This window comes from Anas acuta, chromosome 6 (assembly GCF_963932015.1).
Source record: "Anas acuta chromosome 6, bAnaAcu1.1, whole genome shotgun sequence".
Lineage (NCBI taxonomy): Eukaryota > Metazoa > Chordata > Aves > Anseriformes > Anatidae > Anas > Anas acuta.
In genome coordinates this window covers 33,366,284-33,378,132 of record NC_088984.1, presented here as the reverse complement: position 1 = coordinate 33,378,132, position 11,849 = coordinate 33,366,284, and the positions used below count along the sequence as shown (strand labels likewise).

The 11,849-nt window shown below is 38.8% G+C and overlaps 1 long non-coding RNA gene across 1 annotated transcript; it reads right to left on the bottom strand.

The window, feature by feature from the left end:
* LOC137858532 (uncharacterized) lies at positions 1 to 3,609 on the bottom strand. The gene is made up of 3 exons (XR_011097804.1): positions 1,959 to 3,609; positions 1,543 to 1,639; positions 1 to 673 (listed from the first exon to the last, which is right to left on the bottom strand). It is a non-coding gene; the product is annotated as an uncharacterized lncRNA (long non-coding RNA).
* Between the last annotated feature and the right edge of the window lie 8,240 nt (positions 3,610 to 11,849).

The following is an 11,849-nucleotide window of genomic DNA, read 5'->3' as shown; positions in this document are numbered from 1 at the left end:
AAAAAAAAAAAAAAAAAAAAAAAAAAAAAGGTTGCTCAGTGCTGTTGCCTGTCTTTGTCTACAAGTGTTGTTTATTTTATATAGACATTCACTGACAGGCATAATCAGGATCTTGGGGGCCTTCAGAAAAAGAAGCAAGGACAATTTTAAGTGCAGAAATAAAAGTAGACGTATGCTGTTGCAAGGGCTGACGGGCTGATAAATGTTGCTTTGGATTTCAGGACTTGGTTATATGTGTTGTGTTGCTGCTACAACTGTGAGGGCCAATCTTTTCCTTATGTGCTTTTTAAATTTGGGGCATGAACTTCTGTGTCTGATTCTCATTTGCAAACATACCAAAAGCTTGCTGACTCACTCATTTTCACACCGTTGTTTTGTCCAAGCCGTGCCTCACTCCAGTGAATGAAAATGATGTCTTGGCTCCGTTAAGTCCAGTGGCAAGCTGACTTCTCAGTGGAAGGATTTCATATGTTCACAGCAGTGTTGTAAATTGCCTCGAGGGCAGTCTCACTAGAAAAACATGAGAATACGACAAAATCTACTGTTTCTGGCTGATGCATATCAGTACGCTAGAAGCTTACAGAGAGTTTTAATATGCTGCAGAGACGTAGTGCAACATATCAATGTCAGAAGTTGCCAGTTCAACACTTTCCATAATGATTTCCGAAGAGATCTGGAAGCAAGGAAAACAGATGTAAAAAGTGTTGTGCAAATTGCATCTCTTTTGACATCAGCCAATCCTCTGAAGTGCTAATTTACAGAACTTGTCTCTTCACTCTCTAATATAAGCATAATTTTGTGTTAGTAAAAAGATAAAACACTCTGATGATGATATAGATAAGACATTTGATAACAGTCCTAAAACAAAATAGTTCATTTTCCTTACTTTCGGGTAACCATGTGTACCATAAATTTCTTTTTTGGAAGAATTCAGTGCAACCATCAAATATGAGAAAAATATTTTTTTTCATTAAAAAAGTATATATTTCTAGAAGAGCAGGCAACCCAATTAACCCAATATATTATGGCCAAAATACTTTGGATTTTCCTCCATCAGAATGGTGGATGAAATTGGAGGGGAAAAGAGGAGGAAAGGGGAGAAAAGGGGACATTATTTTTTTGTGTTCAAACGTTTCCTTTTATTTTGCTTTTGAAATTTTCCTGACAAGCGTTGTCTGTTCAAGAAAAGTACTTACATACATCGTTCCTTTATTTGATTTGTCTGTTAAATACACTTGCAAGCAGATTTCCTCTGCCATTTGATTCTGTGTCCTTCCTAGGCCACATATTCTGAATATTCTGATACTGAGGGACAGAGTCATACACTGAGACAGCTTAGCAGTGCACCTGTAAAGACTGAAAGAAGCTCTACAAATCTGGGTCTGGGATAATTAACTAATAGACAGGGATTGCAGAGATGAACTGAGAATTCTGCCTTGTGGGCTTTAGTGGGAGTTAAAATAGCAGCAGCAATTAAAACAAAGGTTTAATTTGCTAAGAAAATGTATCAATGTGATTGTGAAAGTAGTCATGGAAGAGAACCTGTTCTGGTCCTTGTGAAGCAGCCCTGGGTTTGTTCCAAGCATCAAACAGCATCAGGTACCAGGCCCTTCAGAAAGTTACTTGATGTAGATACCAGCTTGTAGGAAAATAAAGAGAATGAGATTAGGTCTTCATGAGTTCTGTATCAAAACCAGAAGACTTCTTTTGATTTCATGAGTCTTTTTTGGGAACTGATTAACAGTTGGTTTAATAAGAGGTTTGGTGTTAGCTCTCATTACTACTTCTGTCAAAACTACAGAATTTTTCTTGACATTGGCATTGTGCCAATGTCCATAAAAATTCAGAAGAAACTTTAGTGACTTAAAATCATTAAGTTAACATCTGACAGAGTCCCCCAGGAAGCGTATCTGACAGTTTGAGATGTGCTGATCGTGATGGATAACCACTCCACGTACCAGGCCTTCCAAAGTGAATTATCACTCTCAGAGAAGTCGCAGGTGAGCACGGAAAGTCATGGCACTGCAGAAGAGTTGGGCCGTACTTCTCAGTGGAGGTGCAGCCTCCTGAAGAGGTCTGGGAAGTTCTCTCACACCAGCATGGAAGCAGACTTTGAAGGACTGCATTTTGCCTTTGCGTGAACTGGCACTGATCTGTTACTTAGCAAAAATGGCAGATCGTTTTAGGCAAATATAGTTAATCTTATCAGTAACGTGCACCTGCGTAGGCTGTATATCTAATGGAGATGACACTGAACATGTCTGCCTGTAATTAGGAAGGTATATAGATCGACAGCTGTTTTTTTTTTTAGTTTAAGGCATTAACGAGAAATGAGCTTTGATTTGAAAGGAGAGAGAAGACTAAGTTAAACATTAAAACTGTTTTCGATCATTTAAGTTACATAGTTCTCACTCCAGAAGCTTTGATCATGTATAATCCTGTTGAAAGGCTGAATTGTAATCAGCCTCACATACATTATGTTGCAATGCTGTGGCACTAGTGCATGACAGAATTTTATTTTCCATTAGTTCATTCTTTGCTGGAAATATAAACACTCTATATGCTTAATAGTCCAAAAAATGAATGTTATTGCTTTTTAAAATTGCCTGTTAATGAAAATTTTGCTTGCTATTAAAAAATCTGAGTGCCTCAGGACCATCTTTCGAATGCTGACATACCTATTTTCAACATCAGCAGTGTTGAACAATCAAAACAAAATCATCCCAGATTGTACTTTTACTAAAAGCAACCATGTTTTCTAACCGATCAAAATGGATGTTTATAGCATCTGTGGAGCCAGGACTGATTTTTAAATGGCTTCTCACTGAACTATGAACAATTTCATATCAGGTCCAGTGCAGCAGTGATGTCTGTACAAACACATGACTAGAACAAAGACAGTTATTTCTCAAGAAAAAAAAAAAAAAAAAAAAAGTTTTTAAGTAAAAAAGATAGTAGGAAATGCTGCATTGACCTGAATCATCAAATCCATGTCAATGCTCAAGAAATATTGAATTCCTCAGTGTAGGAACAGCCAGCATTTTGCTTTCTCTTCTGAGCTCACACAGGTCTGGTTTTCTGTGGCACCCACAGACCACAGCTGGAATTAAGGACAACTGTCATTTCTAAAAATCAGTACCACACTTCAGAACTCTCATTATACACCTGTTGAAAAAGCATACTTTTTGTTGCCTAGCAAAGCTCTATCTGGTAGGAGAGAGACCTTCAATGGAAGCAAAACAAAGTGAAAAGAAGGATGATTGGAAGATTCCAGCAAATTGTTTCTACAATTAATTTGGTGGTCTGTATATGTGGAATGTCAAAAAAGGTCTGCCAGGGATACTGCAGGAAAAATCATTTAGCCAGGAAAGGGGCACTTCGGACCTTAGGAGAGGGCTGAACACACAGGAGTGTGTAGGAACAGCTCCAGGAATCACAGTCACAGTCCGTTTACCAGAAGAGATTAAATATTTGTAAGGATTTCTGTATCCTAACATACTGCTTCATTAGTAGTAACTTCAAGTGCAGCTGTGCATTCCCAGGAAAAACAATGGAATTTACAGAGCTTTCAGTGTTACAGAATATAAACTAAACCCAGATTATCCTATCTGCAGTTCTCCATGTAAAAAAAAAAAAAAAAGAGGTTTACTATATGAATAGTCCTATTTTCCATCTAATTGGGAAAAAAGAGATCATATGTATATGGACACACTCAAATATAAAGTATGATTAAATACTCTTCATCAGTAGGGACCTTTTCATTATATACGGGCAGGATACAGAAATACCACATCTATCTGTATTTCATTTTGTCCCTCTGATGTCCTGTGGTGTTGTTCTGAGCTACAAAGAGCCATATACAAGCAAGGAGTATTTTTGGAATTATCATGTTCTAAATGTATGTTAAAATGGAAAAATAAAAGCAGGAATAGAAATTAAATTTAGAAAAAAATGAGCTTCTCTCCACTCAGTTGTAAGTAAAAGTATATTCACATTACAAAAGCTTCTTTGGTGGTAGCAGATGTAGTAACTGATACAAAGGTGTCTTTGTTGGACAACTCAGAAAGGACCGAGTAGGTAGAATTAATGATGTGAGATGACATACTTCCAAAGTGATCACTCCTCTTCTAGCTGAAGCATCCTAAAAGGCAGGTACCTAACACTGTTCTGGCCCTTGCAGCGTTACATTTTGTCTCCAGGGCTATCAATCTGGCATACTTCAGAAGTAGTTAGTTGTGATGAGGTATGCAAGGGAGAAAGGGAGATTAAAAAAAAAAACAAAACAAAACAAAAAAAAACTTCTCAATGTGCATCACTTGATAATGCATTTTAGTTATTTGGCAGCATATTGGGATACCTTTTATTTCAGCCATTTATATTTATTGTACCAAAAGGCTTTCTTTTTTCAATCAATACTGGGCAAAAGAATAGAAATAAAACATTTTTTGAAACTCACTTGTCCTAAATGAAAAAAACAAAACAACCAAAAAAAAAAGCAACCCCATATTCAGTCTGAGAAAAAATAAATAAATACTTCTGCAGGCAACCATATCATTTACTTCCCGTCTTCCCAAACCTGCTGAAGGTATTGTACGCAGCTAACTAGTGTGCTCACAAGAAAGGATGGTGCCATGATGCTGGCTTGGCAGTTTGTCTGAAGGAGGAAGCTAAAAAAAAAAAAAAGTGCATTAAAGAAAAAGCATTTTCTTCATTATTATTGATACTAAAAACTGAAAATAAATTAAAAATAATGCAACATTATTTGCATTAAAAAAAAAAAAATAAATGAAGCTACATTTGTCATGATACATTCTGGTTATTTTGCACCACCAACTAAGTTCTTCTGTACAAAACACCTAAAGATGTACCTATCAGAGATGTCCAGCTGTGATTTAGGAAACCATACGTTCCCAGAACAGCATTGAGAATAGTGGATTGAAATACCCTCATTCATGGTTTAATTTCCAGCATGTCTGCTTGTACAAATGGTACACTGCTTCATTACATATAAAATTATGTATTTTCCACACAGGCAATCATCAGATAACACATGCAGGAGGCAGACCTTAGCTATACATAAAGAAATAGTTCCCAAAGGGCTAGCTACTGGGGCTGTATTTTCCAATACTCAAAAATTCATTCTCATGCTTTCTTGTTAGATCTCTAATTTCATTATGCACCAGAAAATATGGGACAAGGAACCAAGTCAGAACCTCACAAATTCGGAAACTCATATGTGATCTCCACAGCACGCCAAATTAATGGCTCAGAAAGTGACTAGAAAGGTTTCCAGACACTAACACTTCATTTGTTGTGGTAGTATTTCAGACCAACTGAGGTTTCTCAGCTATGAGCTGTAACTCCAGTGTATCCTTCTTTACTTCACTGCTTAATATTTTGTCCTCAGTACCATGATGTTAGATCAAAAACTGAACCAAAAATTAAATCAGTTCAATCTGAAACAAATACATTTGTTCCGTTTTCCTTGCTTAAACAAAAAGGTCATTTCCACACAAAATGTTTCATTTGATCTGGAACAAAACAGACTGCATCGAAGATTGAAATGCAAGATTAGATTTCACCAAATAGCAGGAGGAGGGACCACTGCCACCTCGTTCATCATTTCATAGCTGACTATAGATCTTTAGTCTCTTCTTCTGCAAGAAAACATGAAACTATTTGATTCAGTCCCCAGGTGTCCCACCTAAAAGACATTCTGGGACAAGGAAGATGAAGGAACTAGGAGGAACACCTCAGAACCTCATGTGTTGTAACCAATTAACTAATCCATATTTAAATGCATTCACCAGAGCAAGCAGAGCAGGTGCTCACTGGGCTCTGCTGCCATGCGAGTGAACCAGTTGCTGCTCTTGCTGGTTATGACCCCAGGTGGCCCGGTGTCACCCGAGGTGGCAAAGCCCCCAAACCCTCATTTTGAACACCTCTTTGCTACATTGCACCTCTCTGGAAATGTAGAAAAGGCAAAAGAAAGTCCTGCTGGGCAGGGGATGCCTATAACTTATAACCCAAAGAGGTACCCTGGAGCCCTGCTCTGAATCAAGTCAAGAATTTTATTTTGTTTCAGTGGAAAAATGTTGTTTTCAACCTTATGACCACAAATTGATGGATGATACAAACCGCAGACATAAAGGAGGGAAGATAAGCCCCTTATAAAAAGACTTTACCATAACTTTGCTCATCTACTCTAGCGGTGTCTGGAATAAAGATGAAGACTTAGAGTCTGAAAGAATGAGGAGGACACCATCTCCGTGGTACCTGAAGTCCTATTTGTAAGGGTAAGGAAATTGAAATGTGTGCTGAGTTCTGTCCTTATAACCTGGCTGCCTAATAGCATACTGTGGCACTGCACAGTTAATAAACTGGAACCTCATATTAAAAACATGTAAAATATTATGAGACACTATACAAGTTGAAACTGCATCATCTCAAAATGGTCTGAGGATGAAGATAGTGATGAAATTCAAGTCTTTAAATTTTTCAATTTTAAGAGAATAAATGAAGCCAATTCAAGTTGCTACATTCCCCACAACCAGAAAAGCATTTAGTTGTTAATTAAATAAAAAATAATTAAAAAAAATAAATCTAAGCAGATGTTTCTAAACTTTGTTTTTCTATTTTTATACATATGGGGTTATACTGTAGTAGCCTTACCAAACAGAAAAAGAAAGAAGCTCACTCAAGAAAGAACTAAAAAGAAGTCACGAGACAACAGGCTATAGAAAGAACTGTAACATTTTATTTTTAGATGCCTGGATTATAAGCATTTAAAAACACTATTCTGGATTCCTCTCTGCCTGAAGTTTCCATAAATTAATAATACAAATTCTGCCAGAAGGAAAACTGTATTGCCACTTTGCCTCAGAAAATACAGGTAGAACATGTCATCTCAGGCACACAAATCCAGTCTCTCTGTTTACCATCTCTAATGAAAGTCTGTGAATCACAGGCTCACAGAACCCTCAAGCTGGAAGGGACCCACGAGGATCATCGGGTCCAAGTCCTGGGTCTGCACAGGACCACCCAAAAATCAGACCTTGTGTCTGAGAGCATTGCCCAAAGGCTTCTTGAATGCTGGCAGGCACCAGGCCATGACCAAAGGCCCTGAGGAGCTTGCTCAGGGCCCGAGCACCCTCTGGTTGCAGAACCTGTCCCTAACCCCCAGCCTGACCCTGCCCTGTCCCAGCTCCATGCCGTCCCCTCGGGTCCTGTCGCTGTCCCCAGAGAGCAGAGCTCAGCGCCTGCCCCTCCGCTCCCCTCGTGAGGGAGCTGCAGGCCGCCATGAGGCCTCCCCTCAGCCTGCTCTGCTTGGGGCTGAGCAAACCCAGGGACCTCAGCCGCTCCTCATGTGTCTATGAAAGCAGATGGCTTTTTTTCAAGCATTCCTGACCAAAATAGCTATTAGTCTGTGTTCTATATTTCTCTCTCAAAAATTAACTTCTAAAATAGACACCATAACAAAGTTAAATTCCATGAGCAAACTTTTGGAAACTAAATCACTGTGAGCTTCAGTTCATTTCCTGTGCTGAACTGTGGCTTTTCGCTATTTATTTTACATTAAAGACATATAAAGTCATTAATGTCCACTTAGAAAGGTTTAGAAGACTTGCTGTAGTCTTCTCCAGAGGCGATGGCAGTTTCCATGAGAACACTGTAATTTTCAATACAGATGAAAGAACAAATCAGCTCTTTAATGACAGAGTACATATTGAGATTAAACACAGCAGGTTAGTGAAACCTGCTCGGATTTCAAAAGGACATTGCATGAACTGAGACTTTTAGAGTAGAATAGACTTGTTCTCCCTGCATCAAGCATCAGAAAGCATTCCCTTTGGCTCATGTGTTCTCCGTTGTACATCTGCTACCCAACAGAAACACTAAACAACACATTTAGCAAATACTAAAAACATCAAACACTCTCTAACAAGTTTTCTACTTTTACCTAACCATAAGTCAGCTTCTTCCCTGCAGTTAGGCCCTGTGAAGAAGGAAGCAATGCCAACTGTATCTCTGTGTAAACCACTCCTGATCATTCCCAAGGTCGGCAAGTTTTATTAGTCACACTTCACAGAATGGATGGTGGTTCTTCTCCCAAGTTTGTGTGTCCTATGGGCCAGAGGGCCATCACGACAGACACTTAATCCCCTACCGCAGCATTGCCTCAGTCATCTTTGGTTTTCCATGTCATACCCAATTCCACTGAAATACAGAGAATTTTCCAATGACAACTCACTCCCTGGAGTCCTTCTCTGAAAAGGAGTCCTCTTTTCTGACATGAGCAATAATATTCAGACATGCAGAACACTTCATTTGACATACATTTAGTGCGTATCATAGTTTCCATGCCAAAAGAAAAATGCAAACTATTCACTTGAAAATTAAGTTTTTAAACTTTCCAATTTTCCCTCAGAGATGAATGCCAAATCATTCTGTTGCCTGAAGGAGATCAAAAGCATCCTTATGATTTCTTTATGTTATTCCTCTAAACAATTACCATCTGATGCATTTGAAAACTAATTTCAAACAGAAGCTGAATACCCAAAGACACAGCTGTCTAGGGAGCTGTGGTCAGGCCATGCCCTTGCACCCTACTAACTAGACCTCTCAGCAGCTGCCATGTCAGGAAAAGGTAGTACTTCTTCTGTATGTGATTGATACCTGGTTCGTAAAGTTTCACCGCAGTATAACCATCGTGGAGTCTCCATCCTTGAAGATACTCCAAAGCCATCTGGAGTGGCCATTTGAGCAGAGGACTGGAGAAGATAACCTCCAGAAGTCCCTTCCGACTTCAACCGATCTGTGATTCTGTACAGGCCCAAAGAAGAATTATTAAAACCTCAGAATAATTATTAAAACCACATTAAATACTTTCTACTGGATTTTTTGCCCCATGGATTGTGTGTGATTCTATGATTTATTGGGCCTTAACCTTAACACTTAGGCTGTCTGCAAGGCACATTGGGGTTGTATAAATGTAACTACTCAGCAGATTGCGAGCATTTCAACTTTAAGATTCCCCTTACGGAGTATGGTATCTTGACTCCCAGAATGGTAGTTTTAAGGTGATTATTTCTGATGGCTATTATATTTCAAGTTTCTTTGTGATATTTTTCTGTGTGTAAATTATTTCTCCTTTACCATATTTTATTTAAATTTGCTTATAAAAGCAAGAAGCCAAAGAAGAATAAAGATCCAGTAGTACCTGCACCCATAATTACCAGATGTGATTATATGCAGGCTGTCCCTTAAATGGGATCTTTTTCAAGACCTCCAAAAGAATCAAAAAGCCCCACTTTGCCTTCCAAAGTAACTTGGCAAACAAGGATTTCTAAAACAACTATGGTTTGATTTAAAAAAAAATCTAAATTCATATAATTAACAACTATGCAAACTCTACATCCTGCATCTTAACATGAATACTTGCTAATTAAAGATGAAAGGAGTTAAGACAAGCTCATGTTATGGCTTTCATGTAGGCCCCAGAACCATCATCTGCTTTCTCAGCAATTCTTCAAGAAAACATAATGTCTGCATCGTACCTGTCAGATGTGCCATAGATAGGAGCCCCTCACTTTTGCTTTGCCTTAATCACAGTGCGATTTGGGAATGCAAGATAAAGTGACCTTTGTGATACAGTTCGTCAAAGCGACCATCAGCTCAACACGTGGCAAGCAAGTATTTTTTTGAAAACTGGAGAGGTGACATTGAGGCCAAAGGAAAGCCACAAGCCAGTGATTCTTCTCAGGTTTAGAAATGTTTCAGTGCAGATGAAAACTGAAACACTGGCACTGTTTTCTTACCCTGAAGTAACTGATTTCATCTAAACAGCATTACACAGTTCTACAGAAATTGGAAGGGTGAAAGCAGGAGTATATATAAAAATATATATATATACAGGATTTTCAGGGTAGGATTTCTCTCTTTGTTCTATGTCATTAATTATACATTTCATGCATCTGATCTGACAACTTTAAAGTTCTTTGTATCTTTAGAGAATTCCTTCCCTGGGAGGGACAAAAGAAATTAAAAACTTCTCAGGGTTAAAACTCAGGAGGAGACCTGCTTCATCAGGGTAACTTTTTCTTGAAGTCTGTACAGCTGCTGGCCGCAATCTTCAAAGCAGCGTGTCTTAAACTAGGACCCTAACCTTCAGAAACTTAAATAAGAAACTTGATTTAGTGTTGAGCAACTAGCGATCCCAGGAACAACAGAGAAATGATGAATGCTATGCTGTCTGAAAAACCAAGCCAGCTAACGGGAGATACTGCATTTTCAGGTTTTCATGAGGCAGTTTTTGAAAATTTTCTGATTAGTTGGAAAAGACAACTCTGGCTGTCTTACAGGAAGAACAGGAAGCTTAAACTGAGGTCTAAGAAAACTTGCTTCCCACCTAGGTCTCAACTCTGTCGTGAAATTCCACCAGTAAAACACCATTAACTTTTTTTTTTTTTTTTTTTTTTCCAATCTGGTGTCCTCCAGGCAGTACATCAAACCAGCTTGTTCCATGTACACCAACAATAAGCAAAGTAATATGGTTCCATGCTTTTTGGTGAAAGTATGGCTGTGGGCTTCATTTCCTCTGTTTAAGACTTCAAAATTGAGGAGAATGTAACAGGATCTGGCTGAGTACTTTCCTAGTACATCACAGAAAGGTCTGTCTCAGCCAGTTTTGAGTTTACTGACTTATGGGAGACTTTTAGGCTTCCTAACTCACCTCCCAGATTTGCAAAGGTACCATCTATTAATATGAAGCTTGATGATCAGCAGACTCCTGCCACATAACTTTGATTTAAACTCATCTCCCTCAGCTGTGCTCCACTCCTGTTCAAGTCCAGTGCGGGAGCTGTGGAGCACCACTGCTAAACCTCCAGTTTGCAAAGCATACGAGTTAGCATGGACTGCAGTCACTCTTAATAAGAGTTTGCACCTATTCTGTGCACCTTGAGGCCTTGTTTTTGAAGCATCGAGCATCACCTTCCTGTAGTTGACCCTCGCTGTATTTAACAAGTATCTTTTGTTTCAGCAGCTTCTCTGCTAATCTCACACTTGTACGAAATTGCTGTTGACGAGGTGAGACCCTTTGTGGAGCTGACTGCTGCAGAGGACCTTTAGCTTAAATGAAAATGACAGCACTTCAGCAAGGCCAAACATAAACTCTTTGACAGAATATAGATTCACAAAGAGAAGTAATTCTTGCTGCTGTCATAAAACATCGCTTTTTTTCAGATGTCAGTGCCATATGCTGCCATTGTGAATGGAGCAATTGCTAGCACCATCTACTGGCAAATTCCCTAAACTGGAAAAATAGAGGGTTTTTCATTTCCTTGGAGTGGATCTCGAAAGAATAATATGGTATACGATCACATTTCAGATGGGCACTAGTCAGGGCTACACTAATGACAGCTCTCCCGTTGCATTTGTAGGGAAGGATCCTGAAGAATGAGCTGCTATTTGTTCACTCAAGCCCATGGATGACATTTTACTTTTCAGTTCTGACTTACCATAGGAGAAACCATAACTATTCTGCTCTCCACAACTCTCTTCTTCTTACTGGAAAAACCACATTAGGATGTGGTCTAACAGGAAGGTAGCAATAGCACCTCATCCAAATGCTGGAGATGTGGAGTACTGGCAGAGGACATGTGTATCTGAGACGAACTCAGGCAAACTGTGTCCGCATTACAAAGGGACAGGAAGCTACAAAAAAATCGGAAAAAAAAAAAAAAAAAAAAAAAAGCCTGTGCTGCAGTACTTGAAGTACTATGATTCACTGTAAGTCAGATCCAAATATTAGCAAATAGGAACACCTTGTTTTACTCCATTGGGAATTA